General features: G+C 36.2%; 1 non-coding gene across 1 annotated transcript; it reads left to right on the top strand.

Moving 5' to 3' along the window:
- The first annotated feature begins 15,382 nt into the window (after positions 1-15,382).
- LOC128286370 (small nucleolar RNA R71) lies at positions 15,383-15,489 on the top strand. Its single transcript, XR_008276912.1, has one exon. It is a non-coding gene; the product is annotated as a small nucleolar RNA R71 (small nucleolar RNA).
- Positions 15,490-15,756: the final 267 nt, after the last annotated feature.

Here is a 15,756-nt window from a genome sequence, read left to right as displayed (position 1 = left end):
TCAAGGTACTTACCCGATTCGCTGTCCGGATTAACTCGATAATGTCGCACACTCAGTGCCAATTGTAATACAAGAGCATATAGTGAATCCGCACACTTAGTGCTATATATTTTCAGCTCGCACACTTAGTGCTATAGAATCAAACTCGCACACTTAGTGCTGTACAATTTTAAACCCGCACACTTAGTGCCAATCTTGTCACCGTGTCCATTTATACCCGCACACTTAGTGCCGTGACCAATACCTTATGCATTTTGCTGCCTTTATACATTCAACAATGGCATCATTCCATACACATACATTTTCATTTACACATCAATTCATTAAACACAATTGCATATATATTATGATCATTTAAATCAATACCAAATATATGCTTAATGACTTACCTCGGATGTTGTCGCACGCGTTTTCAATGGCTATTCAATTACTTTGTCTTTCCCTTGTCCAACTTTGATCCTTTGAGTTCTTGAGCTAGTTCACACAAATTTAACTTATTAAAACCTCATTATGCTAGCTTATGGCCGAATATGACAAGGAGTTTAAATGGTCATATGGCCACCCTTTTGCTTGGATACACATTGGTCATGCACATTTTATATTACATCAAGCAATTCAATACAATTCATTCAAGCATCAAGGAAAAGCTAAGGCCCTCAATAGGCTACCTAAGGCCGAATATACACATCAACATATGTATTCGTTCATGTGGCGAACATACACATTCATGTTAAGGCCGATTTCCACACTTGATACATTCAACAAGTAAGGTCGCTTGTATCGACTTAACACCAATTTGATTCAAGTTCACAACTAGGCTAGTATGCATATATACACTAGTAAATCAAACACTAACATTTGTACTTCACCTTACTAGCACTTCTCATTAAAATGACATGAGCAACGAACATAGTTTCCTTTTTTTTTCCTACCATGGCCAAATGCCATACAACACCATACCATGCATCATTACAAGCTTTACCTTTAGCATGCAAATAACATCCACAAATCCACCTTAGTTGAACCTTAACTCATCTTCATGCCTCACCACCACAACATCAAACATCAAACATCAATGATACCAAGAAGACAACACCCATGGCGAATATCATCCCCATTTCATGGTAAAGGTTTAGACCATGGGTTAGGTGGAACTCAAACCATCAACTAAAACATGCATAAATCTCATGGATAACATCAACATACCTTAGTCTAGCAAACTCCCATGGCTGATTTTCTCAAGCTTCCCCCCCTTTCTTCTTAGTACATTCGGCCAAGCAAGGAGAAAATGAGAGAATGAACACTTTTTTTTCTTTCTTTCTTTGTTTTTGTTTTCCCATGTACGGCAAGGGGGGAAGCATCCACACTCTTTTTTTTTTTGTTATCATCATTTTCTTTTTTCCATTTCTTTAATGCTAACTTTCTTAATTTATTGTTTCCTACATGCATCACTAGTCTAACATGTTGGAGACATGTTTCCACCCATAGTATGGCCGGCCATCATGCTTCATTTTGGCTAATTTGACATGCAAGGACAACACTTTCCCACATGTATTAATAGGCCACCTTACATTTGCCTAGCACATTTCTAAATTTTCTCACATAAGTCCTATTTGATAAAAATTCACTTACAATTAACAAAATCCAAACATGAAATTTTCACACATGCATATATACATATAATGAGCATCAATTATGATGGTTAATTATTATTATGACTCGGTTTAGTGGTCCCGAAACCACTTTCCGACTAGGGTCAATTTAGGGATGTCACAATAATGCACCAACAAAACATGTCTATGACATGTTTTGCCCATAACTCTTTGTCATGGCCGGCCACTAGGCTTTAGTTTAGGGAAATTTGACATGCAAACCCCTCATTTTTGCATGCATGATCCACTAGTCATCACACATTTCCCTATCCTATTTTCAAAGTTTACTACTAGGTCCTTTTTAGTGAAATTCACATTTAAAACCCTAAATCAAAACATCAAAAATGCACACACGAATTAACACATATTATAGGCATCAAAATGAATATTAGATTATTTTTATGCCTCGGTTTGGTGGTCCTGAAACCACTTCCCGACTAGGGTCAATTTTAGGCTATCACATATTCTGTGAAATTTTAGACCATAAAAATATAATAAAATATAAAATTTTCATTGTAGGATTTGTGGTCCCGAAACCATTGTTCTGACTAGGCCCAAAATTAGGGTGTTACAGTCTAACTCGTTTAATTGCATCAACCTGTTTTCACCTACAAGTTTGGGATCAAAGTTTAGAAATTTTATAGCCCATAATGATTTGTGTTCTAACTCAAATGGTAGATGACAACTTTTTCCATAAACGATTTTGTATGGTGATGTTCCTATGGGGGTTTTAAAAGTAGTTCTATAAGCCCATAATGCGTCATCTACTTTCATTGCCCAATATTTCCTGTTTAATCCTACTGTCTTTTATAGGATACGTTTAAGTTCTCGATTTGCCACTTCGACTTGGCCACTAGTTTGAGGGTGGTAAGGGGTAGCTGTTCGGTGGTAAACTCCATATTTCTTGAGGGTCTTTTCAAATTGGGCGTTATAGAAATGAGTCCCCCTATCGCTGATGATTAATCTAGGTGTTCCAAATGGAGAGAAAAGTTTTATTAAGGAAATGTACCACTACTATAGCATCATTTGTAGGCAGAGCTTGGGCTTCAACCCATTTAGACATATAATCGACAGCTAGTAAGATGTATTTATTCCCAAATGAACTAGGGAATGGACCCATGAAATCGATACCCAAAACATCAAATATTTCACATGAAAGCATATACGTCTGAGGCATTTCATCACGATTAGAGATATTACCTGTCCTTTGGCATTTGTCACAAGAAATAACATTCCTGTTGGCATCTTAAGGTGGGCCAATAAAAACCTGATTTAAGTATTTTATGTGCGGTCTTATTTCCACCGTAATGTCCTCTAGCTGGTCCTGAGTGGCAATGTTCCAAGATTTTTAATGCTTCTGTTCTTGTAATGCATCGCCGAATGACTTGATCTGCACATATACGGAAAAGAAAAGGATCTTCCCAAAAGTAGTTTTTCACATCAGTAAAGAATCCTTTCTTTTGCTGATGTGTCAACCCTTTTGGGATAACGTTAGCGGCTAAAAAATTCGCGATGTCTGCAAACCAAGGTACCTCTGAGTCAGAAATAGAAAAAAATTGTTCTTCAGGGAACGAATCATTTATTTCCACTTCATCTAGCTCTTTAGTACTTGAATTTTCAAGCCTGGATAAATGATCAGCTACGAGATTTTATGCTCCTTTCTTAACTTGAATTTCCAAGTCGAATTCCTGCAATAACAAAATCCATCGAATAAGTCGAGGTTTTCATCAGTCTTAGTTAACAGGTAGCGAATGGCAGAATGGTCAGTATAAATGACAACTTTAGACAATATTAGATATGGCCTAAATTTATCGAATGCAAAAACCACAGCTAACAATTCTTTATCCGTGGTGGTGTAGTTCTCCTGTGCGGCTGTCAAAGTTTTGCTAGCATAATAAATAGGTTGAAAGTGCTTGTCCCTTCGCTGTCCCAAAACTTCACCTACTGCAAAATCACTCGCATCACACATTAGTTCAAAAGGTAATCCAATCAGGTGCTATTATAATTAGAGCATTAATCAATTTATCCTTTAGAGTATTAAATGCTTCTAAACATTCCTGGTCAAAATTAAAGAGCATATCTTTTTCTAGTAATTTGGTCAAAGGCTTAGTTATTTTAGAAAAATCTTTAATAAATCTTCTATAAAACCCAGCATGTCCTAAAAAACTTCTAATAGCCTTAACCGAACTAGGAGGAGGTAATTTTTCAAAGATTTCAACTTTAGATTTATCAACCTAAATCCCTTTACTAGAAATTTTATGTCCTAACACAATACCTTTTTGAACCATTAAGTGACATTTTTCCCAGTTAAGTACAAGGTTCGTTTCCTTACATCTTATTAGAACTCGTTTTAAATTTTTAAGGAAAAGATGGAAAGAGATACCGAATACCGAGAAATCATCCATAAATACATCCATGATATCTTCTACGAGTTCATCAAAGATGGCCATCATGCAGCGCCAGAACGTAGCAAGAGCATTACATAATCCAAAGGGCATTCTTCGATAAGCAAATGTACCGTATGGACATGTGAATGTCATTTTTTCTTGATCTTCAGGAGCTATTGGGATTTGAAAATAGCCAGATAGTCCGTCTAAGAAGCAGTAGTACATGTGCCCTGATAGTCTTTCCAACATTTTGTCAATGAATGGCAAGGGTAAGTGATCTTTTCTTGTGGCTTCATTTAGCTTCCTATAGTCAATGCAAACTCTCCAACCTGTAACTGTCCTAGTTGGAATTAGTTCATTCTTCTCATTGGCTACCACAGTCATGCCTCCTTTCTTAGGAACAACCTGCACTGGACATACCCAAGAACTATCAGAAATAGGATAAATAATTCCAGCATCTAGAAGTTTAATTACCTCGGTTTTAACAACTTCCTTCATGTTGGGGTTCAGTTGTCTTTGAGCTTGCACACATGGTTTATATTCATCTTCCATTAAAATTTTGTGGGTGCAAAAAGAAGGGCTGATCCCTTTAATGTCAGAAATTTTCCAAGCTATGGCCTTTTTATGTTCTTTTAATTCTTGGATTAATTTCTCTTTCTCCTTGGGTTGCAAGTTAGAAGCAATAATAATTAGTAATGTAGAATTATTTCCAAAGAATGCGTATTCCAAGTGATTTGGTAATTGTTTGAGTTCCAGTTTGGGAGATTCTTCAATAGAGGGTTTTTGCTTAAAATCATCGTTCCCTTTAATGTATGGATCAAACATGGAGTAGAAGAGGCTACTTGGGAGCTCGAAAACTCTATGAAAGAATGTTATCCTAATTTATTCGCTCGTAAGATTTTCAAGGACGAAAATTTTTAAGTGGGGGAGAGTTGTGACAGCCCTAATTTGACCCTAGTCGGAATGTGGTTTCGGGACCACAAAACCAAGTCATAAAATTTATTTAAAATTTATTTACATATCTTCTATGTGTGATATTGCATGTGTGAAAATTTGATTTTTTAATTTAGTTTATTGAATGTGAATTTTCTTGAAAGGACTTAGTTGAGAAAATTAGAAAATATGATAGGTAAATATGTAAGGACATAATAATTACAAAGTGTGAAAGCTTGGGTTTGCATGTCAAAATGCCCAAAATACATGTAGTGGCCGGCCAAGCAATTAATTATAATTTCATATTGAGAAATGATTAAAATAATCTAAATAAAAAAATGAATTAATAAGAAAAAAGATGAATAAAAGAAGAAATGGAAGGAGAGAGAGTGATTATCTTCTTCTTGCAAAGCCGAAACTTAAGTAAAAGAAGAAGGAAATTGGTTAAAGACATTCGGCCATCTTAAGGGTTTATTAAGGTAGGAGTTCATGTTATTTTCATTAAATTTTATGAAAATTTAGTTAGTAGTCAAGCTCTTATTATAACCCATATGTTGATTTTTTTTTATTTGGTGACAAAATGTGCATACGGTTATAATGACAAAATTTGATTGAATAAAAAGACTTGATTTGTAGTTGGATCAATAATCTAAGTAATACATTGCATAGCTCGGTATGGCTGAAATAGTTGATTTTACTTTATTTTTTTTATGATCTCAAGTTAATGGTCTTCATTATATTGCTTACGACTTACTGAGTTGAATACTCATTTGGTGTGTTTACTTGTCTCTCCTTTAGATTTTCTTTTGATCTATTTTGTGTGCTCGGGACCATCGTCAAAGTCATCACACCTGCCTGCAACGTTTCGGTACTCCTTCTTAGTTAATCTTAAGTATAACATTATGGCATGTATAGATATTATATTTGGGATTTCCATGTTATAATACTAAATTTTGTAATTCTGGCCATACGAATATGGCTTAACCTTTAATATTTCAAAATGGCTATGTTTGTTTTTACAATACAACTCTTTTGATTAAGTAAAATGTTACTAAATGGGTGATTAAATTATTATATTAATAGGTCAATGTTAGGCTTATGGAATGTGGTTATTTAATTGTGTATATGAGCTAAATACTATATGTATTTAAATTTTGCTATACATTCGACTATTACGGCAAATCACGAAATGAATAGTGATCCTCTTTTATGATGCATGTGTGTGTGAAAGGCACGTTGCACATCAAATATATGGTTGGGTTATGAAATCGTTTAATTATAATAAATTAATACATTGTAAATTCGGTTTTGTTTTAATTGCAAAGATTGGTAAAATAATTATCCACTATTTAATTTTGTTCAACTGTTCGCTCATGAAATTTTTAGTAATACTCCGTAACCCTTCTGGCGATGGATACGGGTTAGGGGTGTTACATTTATTTGGTATCAAAGCTACGGTTTAGTCGATCCTAGGACTACCGTAGCATGTGTGAGTCTAGCTATACATGCCATAATGCTAGTATTTGATAGTGTGATGACTTTTGACGGTTGAAATTGTTGTTTTGATTAGTAAATGGAATCCACTCCAGAGAGAGCCTTAGCGGATGACGTTGAGAGTGTAGCGCCTGCTCCCGCGCAAGGGACAGCGCCTGTTAAACCTCAGCCATCTGCGAGTAATCAAGATGATGGGGCTAAGCAAGCCTTCTTTACCATGATGAATGAGTGGGTTGCACAATATGCCCGAACAAACCCGGCTGCTCAACAATTCCCGAATTTAAATAATCCTTCTCCGGTGCCTATAATACCAGCAACTACTGATCCTTTGAGGCTGAGTAAACCTTATGTTGATTTGATTAGAAAGCGCGGGGCCGAGAATTTCAAGCCACCGCTACTGATGACGCTGAAAGGGCTGAGTTTTGGCTTGATAATACCGTCCGTGTTTTTGATGAGCTATCTTGTACACCCGATGAGTGTCTAAAGTGTGCCATATCCTTATTGCAAGATTCGGCCTACTATTGGTGGAGAACTTTGATTTTGATTGTTCCAAAGGAACGAGTTACTTGGGACTTCTTTCAGACGGAGTTTCGTAAAAAGTATACCAGTCAACGATTCATTGATAAAAAGTGTAAAGAATTTTTGGAGCTTAAACAAGGCCATTTGACGGTATCCGAATATGAACGTGAGTTTGTAAGGCTTAGCCGATATGCTCAGGAGTGTGTAGCTGATGAAGTTGCCATGTGTAAAAGATTCGAAGAGGGATTGAATGAAGATTTAAAGCTACTGGTGGGTATTTTAGAACTAAAAGAATTCGTAACACTGGTTGAACGAGCTTGCAAGGCTGAAGAGCTTGGAAAGGAGAAAAAGAAAGCTGAAACTGAAGCTAGAGATTTGTAAAAGATCAACGGGTAAAACTTCTTTCTCGGCTGCAAAGAAGTTCAGATACGATACTAATAGATCAAAGATGACTACAGGAATTTCTATTAAGGAGCGACCGTCAATAGACTCTCGAGCTACTTCGATTGCTAGTGTTGGCAACAATCGGCAAGAAAAACCCAAATGTTCACAGTGTGGAAGACGACATGTAGGTGAATGTTGGGGTAAGTCTATTAATAGAGCCTGTTATAGATGCGGTTCACGGGATCATTTCATTCGAGATTGCACGGAACCTGATGAGAAAAATAAGATGCAATGTGCGAGATCGAGTGGTGCAACAACTAGAGGTAGACCACCGAGAAATACAATAGGCAGGGGTGGTAATCAGAGAGGGACTTCTGATATGGCTGTTCGATCTGAGACTCGTGCCCCCACTAGAGCTTATGCCATCCGTGCACGAGAGGAGCCATCTTTTCCTGATGTTATTACTGGTACATTCACTCTCTATAGTACTAGTGTACTTGCTTTAATTGATCCTGGTTCAACTCATTCTTACGTATGTGAAACATTAGCGTCCAGTAAGACTCTACCTGTTGAGTCTACTGAATTTGTGATACGAGTGTCAAACCCTTTGGGTCGGTATGTGTTAGTTGATAAAGTATGCAAGAGATGTTCATTGATAATTAAAGATTTCTATTTTCTGGTAGATTTAATGCTATTACCCTTCGACGAATTCGATATTATTCTCGGAATGGACTGGTTAATCGAACATGATGCTGTGGTAAATTGCAAACGAAGGACTATAGACTTGCGATGTTCGAGTGGTGAAATGATTCAAGTTGAGTCTAACGATCTGAGTGGGTTACCAGCAGTGATATCTTCTGTGTTAGCTCAGAAATATGTGAGAAAGGGTTATGAAGCTTATCTTGCATATGTACTGGATAGCAAGGTATCGGAACGAAAGCTCGAGATTGTACTTGTGGTTTGTGAGTATCCAGAAGTGTTTTCTGAGGAATTACCGGGATTGCCACCTATTAGAAAAGTAGAGTTCGACATAGAATTGGTTCCGGGTACAACACCGATTTCGATCGCTCCGTATCGTATGGCACCGATGGAGTTGAAAGAATTGAAAGCTCAATTGTAAGAATTGACTGACAGAGGTTTTTCGTGACCCAGCTTTTCACCCTGGGGTGCTCCAGTACTGTTCGTGAAAAAGAAAGACGGAACTATGCGAATGTGTATTGATTATCGTCAGCACAATAAAGTGACGATAAAGAATAAATATCCGTTGCCGCAGATAGATGACTTATTTGACCAGTTGAAAGGAGCTTCCGTGTTTTTGAAGATTGATTTGCGATCTGGCTATTATCAGTTGCGAGTTAGAGATTCTGACGTTCCTAAGACTGCATTCAGAACGAGATATGGACCCTATGAGTTTTTAGTGATGCTGTTTGGGCTCACTAATGCCCCAGCGGTTTTCATGGATCTGAAGAATCGGATATTCAGACAGTATTTAGATCGATTTGTGGTGGTGTTAATAGATGATATTTTGATTTATTCTCACAATAAGTCCGAACACGCCGAACACTTGAGGCTAGTACTTCAGATTTTGCGAGATAATCAGTTGTATGCAAAATTTAGAAATGTGAATTCTGGTTAAGGGAAGTCAGCTTTCTGGGGCATGTTGTATCCGCTCCGGGTATTAGAGTTGATCCAAACAAAATTTCAGCCATTCTTGATTGGAAACTTCTGTGGAATGTTTCTGAAGTTCGGAGCTTTCTGGGATTTGCTGGGTACTATTGACAATTCGTTAAAGGTTTCTCAATGATCTCAACTCCGTTGACGAAACTACTCTAAAAAGATGTCAAGTTTGAGTGGTCAGAGAAGTGTCAGACAAGTTTTGACCAGCTGAAGACCCTTTTGACGAAGGCTCCTGTGTTAGTCCAGCCAGAGTCTGGTAAAGAGTTTATAGTCTACAGTGATGCTTCTTTGAACTATTTGGGTTGTGTGTTGATGCAGGAAGGTAGAGTTATTGCATATGCTTCGAGACAACTAAAGCCTCACGAGAAAAATTATCCAACTCATGATATCGAGCTAGCTGCGATTGTGTTTGCTTTTAAAATTTGGCGTCATTACCTGTTTGGAGAGAAATGCCATGTTTATACTGATCACAAAAGCCTAAAATATTTAATAACTCAGAAAGACTTGAACTGAGACAACGACGGTGGCTTGAATTATTAAAGGATTACGAAATTGTCATTGATTATCATCCAGGTAAGGCAAACGTGGTGGCTAATGCCCTAAGTCGAAAATCTCTATTTGCTCTTCGAGCAATGAATGTACATCTGTCTATTTCTGCTGATGATGTGCTGGTAGCAGAATTAAAAGCAGAACCAGTGTTAATACGGCAAATTTGTGAAGCACAGAAAATCGACGACGAATTGGTTGCTAAACGAGCTCAATGTGATTCTAATATGGGTTCAGAGTTTCAAATTGACGACAATGATTGTTTAAGATTCAGAGGTCGATTTTGTGTTCCGAAAAATTCAGAACTTACTTCGATGATTTTGAGTGAGGCCCATTGTAGCCGAATGTCGGTCCATCTTGGTAGCACGAAAATGTACAATGATCTAAAAAGACAATATTGGTGGCATGGTATGAAAAGAGACATTTTTGACTTTGTTTCTAAATGTTTGATATGTCAACAAGTGAAAGCGGAGCATCAGGTGCCTTCGGGATTACTACAGCCGATCATGATACCTGAGTGGAAATGGGATCGAGTAACGATGGACTTTGTATCTGGTTTATCGTTGACATAGAGCAAGAAGGACTCAATCTGGGTTATTGTTGATAGATTGACAAAGTTCGCTCATTTTATCCCTGTTCATACTGATTTTTCACTCGATAGATTGGCAGAATTATATGTTTCTCAAATTGTTCGATTACATGGAGTACCTACTTCTATTGTTTCTGATAGAGACCTCAAATTTACATCTCGATTCTGGAGAAAATTGCATGAAGCGTTGGGTACTAAGTTACATTTTAACACAGCTTTCCGTCCCCAAACAGATGGTCAATCCGAACGAGTTATTCAGATACTCGAAGATATGTTGAGATGTTGTATTCTCGAGCCAGTGGTTTGTGGGAACGATATTTACCTTTGATTGAATTCGCGTACAACAATAGCTTCCAATCAAGCATTAAGATGGCACCATACGAGGCTTTGTACGGTCGTAAATGCCGCACACCACTATATTGGACCGAACTCAGTGAAAATAATATATACAGGGTTGATCTGATCAGAGAAGCTGAAGAAAAAGTGAAAGTGATTAGTGATAGTTTGAAAGCAGCATCGGATCGTCAGAAATCATATGCGGATTTGAAACGCAAAGATATTGAGTATCAAATTGGTGATAAGGCATTTTTGAAAGTCTCACCCTGGAAAAAGGTACTCCTATTTGGCCATAAGGGCAAATTGAGTCCAAGATTTATTGGACCGTACGAGATAGCAGAACGGATAGGGCCGGTTGCTTATAGATTGGTTCTACCACCTGAACTAGCAAAGATTCATAATGTATTCCATGTATCAATGCTTAGACGGTATAGATCGGATCCTTCACATGTGGTTAGTCCATCTGAAATTGAGATTCAATCTGATTTGAGCTATGAAGAAGAACCGATCCGTATCTTAGCTCAGGAAGTGAAAGAATTGCGGAATAAGAAGATTTCTTAAGTAAAAGTATTATGGATCAAACATGGAGTAGAAGACCGAAAACTCTATGAAAGAATGTTATCCTAATTTATTCGCTGGTAAGATTTTCGAGAACGAAAATTTTTAAGTGGGGGAGAGTTGTGACAGCCCTAATTTGACCCTAGTCAGAATATGGTTTCAGGACCACAAAACCGAGTCATAAAATTTATTTAAAATTTATTTACATATATGCTCTGTGTGATATTGCATGTGTGAAAATTTGATGTTTTAATTTAGTTTATTGAATGTGAATTTTCTTGAAAGAACTTAGTTGAGAAAATTAGAAAATATGATAGGTAAATATGTAAGGACATAATAATTACAAAGTGTGAAAGCTTGGGTTTGCATGTCAAAATGCCCAAAATACATGTAGTGGCCGGCCAAGCAATGATGTTCCTCCACTAAGTTTAATTAATTATAATTTCATATTGACAAATGATTAAAATAATCTAAATAAAAAAAATGAATTAATAAGAAAAAAGATGAATAAAAGAAGAAATGGAAGGAGAGAGAGAGTGATCATCTTCTTCCTGCAAAGCTGAAACTTAAGTGAAAGAAGAAGGAAATTGGTTAAAGACATTCGGCCATCTTAAGGGTTAATTAAGGTAGGATTTCATGTTATTTTCATTAAATTTTATGAAAATTTAGTTAGTAGTCAAGCTCTTATTATAACCCATATGTTGATTTTTTTTTATTTGGTGACAAAATGTGCATACGGTTATAATGGTTAAATGTTAAGAGGATAGTGTTTTTATGCTTTGGATGGAAATATTTGAAAGGTGAAGAATGAGTTAGCTAATAGATATATGTGCATTTGAATGATGGTATGAATAAATGTGGAGTTTTTGCTAGTTAGAAGTATTCGGTCAAAATGTCTATGTGGTGAAACCATGTGTTAAATGAAAAAGTGATGTGCAATTGTTATTTTGGTAGTGATAATGCATTCGGCCTTGAGACATTTGATAAGCATTAGTTGAGGTTTTAATGTCTTGAACAAGGATGGTTGTAAGATGAAGTGGAAACCATTAAATTTGTATATGTGAGTAATTAGCAAGGGGTGGTTGCCGTATAGACATATATATATGTATATAGATGTGTTTCATTGAAGTATTGATTGGTTATCGATAGTAATTGGATATTAGGTGGTCAATAGCCGAATGGCTTAGTTTTAATAAAAGCATAAGGTGGATAAAAACCAAGTTTATGCCATGTGATTCTTGTGATATGAAATTATTAATAGTATGGGATATAATTAACTAACAAGGTAATTAAATTATTAAATTTATTTATTCTAGCTCAAGAACCCAAAGGAGGGGAATCAAGCAAGGGCAAAGCAAAGAGTATTAAGTAGTCGATTGGAACCATTTCATCCAACATAAGGTAAGTCCATAAGCAATTATAAGATTGGTTATTTTATACATAAATGATGCTCACGTATCATAAAAGAATTTCCTTTGTTTAGATAATCTTTTGATTAATAAATATACGTGGCCGTATATATTATTTGAACTAAATCAATTGCTTTGTTATAATGAAATGACATTGGCACTAAGTGTGCAGATTTTGAATGGCACTATGTGTGCGGAATTGAATAGCACTATGTGTGCTGATTTGAATGTCAATACGAGTGTGTGGATTTCTAAGGCATTATGTGTGCGGGTTAGCATGGCACTAAGTGTGCAGATTTGAATAGCACTATGTGTGTGAAATTGATTGATGATATAATAAGTGAAGGAAATGAATGAAGGGTTAGAGCTATTGATTGAAATAAGAAAATTTGGAGACATGAAATGTATATGCATAGATCCATCTAGTTCATCATTGTTTAATACTTTGAGAAAATGATTTAAGCCATCTGGTTGTTTGATATTTGATTGAATAGCAAGACTTGATTTGTAGTTGGATCAATAATCTAAGTAATATATTGCATAGCTCGGTATGGCTGAAATAGTTGATTTTACTTTATATTTTTTATGATCTCAAGTTAATGGTCTTCATTATATTGCTTACGACTTATTGAGTTGAATACTCATTTGTTGTGTTTACTTGTCTCTCCTTTAGATTTTCTTTTGATCTATTTTGTGTGCTCGGGACCATCGTCGAAGTTATCACACCTACCTGCAACATTTCGGTACTCCTTCTTAGTTAATCTTAAGTATAAGATTATGGCATGTATAGATATTAGATTTGGGATTTCCATGTTATAATACTAAATTTTGTAATTCTGGCCATACGAATATGGCTTAACCTTTAATATTTCAAAATGGCTATGTTTGTTTTTACAATACAACTCTTTTGATTAAGTAAAATGTTACTAAGTGGGTGATTAAATTATTATATTAATAGGTCAAAGTTAGGCTTATGGAATGTGGTTATTTAATTGTGTATATGAGCTAAATACTATATGTATTTAAATTTTGCTATACATTCGACTATTACAACAAATCACGAAATGAATAGTGATCCTCTTTTATGATGCATGTGTGTGTGAAAGGCACGTTGCACATCAAATATATGGTTGGGTTATGAAATTGTTTAATTATAATAAATTAATACCTTGTAAATTCGGTTTTGTTTTAATTGCAAAGATCGGTAAAATAATTATCCACTATTTAATTTTGTTCAACTGTTCGCTCATGAAATTTTTAGTAATACTCCGTAACCCTTCTGGCGACGGATACGGGTTAGGGTGTTACAGTATGATTTCCTGAAAGGAATCTTGAGCAGCATGAGCAATAGAGTCAATAAAATAACATGAGTCATCTTATTCCCTAGAAAATCTCATGGCATCATAAATTTTAAAAACGATTTCTTCGTCACCTACTCTAAGTACCATTTTACCATTACCCACATCAATAACAGCCCTAGCAGTGGCTAAAAATGGACGCCCTAAGATTAAAGGCACTTCAACATCTTCATCCATATCAAGCACAACGAAGTCAACAGGGAATATAAATTTATCTACTTTTACAAGTATGTCCTCTATAATACCCTTAGGATATTTAACAGATCTATCAGCTAGTTGAATACTCATCCTAGTGGGTTTAGGTTCCCCAATACCAAGTTGTTTAAACATTTTATATGGCATCAAATTAATGCTAGCACCTAAATCAGCTAGTGCCTTGTCAATGTTAAAACTACCAATTAAGCAGGGTATAGTAAAACTTTCTAGATCTTTTAGTTTGGTTGGCAGTTTGTTTTGGAGTATAGCCGAGCCTTCCTCATTAAGTTCCACTGTAGATAAGTCTTCAAACTTCCTTTTGTTTGCTAGGATCTCCTTTAAAAATTTTACATATGTAGGCATCTGCGATATAGCTTCAACAAAAGGTAAGTTAATATGTAGTTGTTTAAAAAGTTCAAGGAATTTACCAAATTGTGCATCCATGTGGTCTTTCTTCAACTTTTTTGGGCATGGAATTGGTGGTTTATATTCCTTCGGCATTAGATTGTCATTGCTTTCGAGTTTTACCTCCTCTTCTTTGCCTCTGTCAGCTTCTTGTTGTGGCTTCTTTTCCGATTCAGGTAACACTTTTCCACTCCTCAGTGTAACTGCTTTCACATGTGCTTTTGGATTAGGTTTATGTTACTAGGTAGATTTCTTGGTGCTCTTTCTGAAATCATCTTAACAACCTGTCCAATTTGAGTTTCGAGCCTTTGGATCGATGCTTGTTGATTTTTTAGTGCCATCTCAGTATTCTGAAAATGAGTCTCTGACACCGAGATGAATTTGGTTAGCATCTCCTCAAGGTTCAGCTTTTTCTCCTGCTGGTATGGTGGTTGCTGAAAGCCTGGAGGGGGTTGGTGGTTTCTGATTTCCTTGGCCTACCTATGAAAAATTTGGGTGATTCCTCTAACCTGCATTGTAAGTACTGCTATAAGGATTGTTTTGAGATCGAGGATTATTACCCATGTAATTTAACTGCTCGTTCTCCAAGTTGTGGCCATAAGGTCGGTATTCTGAATTGCTCGATCGACCTCCATTTGCTTCGCACTGCATTACTGGGTGAACCTGTGAAGAACTAAGAAAACCATCAATTTTCTTATTCAAGAGTTCTACCTGATTAGAGAGCATGGTGACCAAATCAACATTGTAAACATCGGATGTTTTCGTTGGCTTTGTCCTCATGACTTGCCATTGATAGTTATTCAGTGACATCTCTTCTATAAATTCATAGGCATCTTTAGGTGTTTTATTATTGATGGTTCCGCCAACAGCTGCGTCAACCATTTGTCGAGTCGAAAGATTCAGGCCATTATGAAAAGTTTGAACTTGTAGCCAGAGTGGTAACCTATGGTGAGGGCATCTTCGCAAAAGGTCCTTATATCTCTCCCACACATCGTAAAGTATTTCTAAACCCATTTGTACAAAAGAAGAGATATCATTACGTAATTTAGCTGTTTTAGCCGGCGGAAAGTATTTTAATAAGAACTTTTCGGTCATTTGTTCCCAAGTAGTGATTGACCCCCGCGATAATGAATTCAACCACTGTTTAGCTTTGTTTCTCAATAAAAAAGGGAATAACCAAAGGCGAATGCCATCATCAGAAACGCCATTAATTTTAAATGTATCACATAGTTCTAAAAAGTTTGCTAAGTGAGCATTGGGATCTTCGTCCTGCAAACCATCAAACTGAACAAATTGTTGTATCATTTGAATTGT

Source organism: Gossypium arboreum, chromosome 12, assembly GCF_025698485.1.
Source record: "Gossypium arboreum isolate Shixiya-1 chromosome 12, ASM2569848v2, whole genome shotgun sequence".
NCBI classification, from domain to species: Eukaryota; Viridiplantae; Streptophyta; class Magnoliopsida; order Malvales; family Malvaceae; genus Gossypium; species Gossypium arboreum.
The sequence above is the reverse complement of the archived record's forward strand: the minus strand, read 5'-3'. Positions and strand labels throughout refer to the sequence as shown.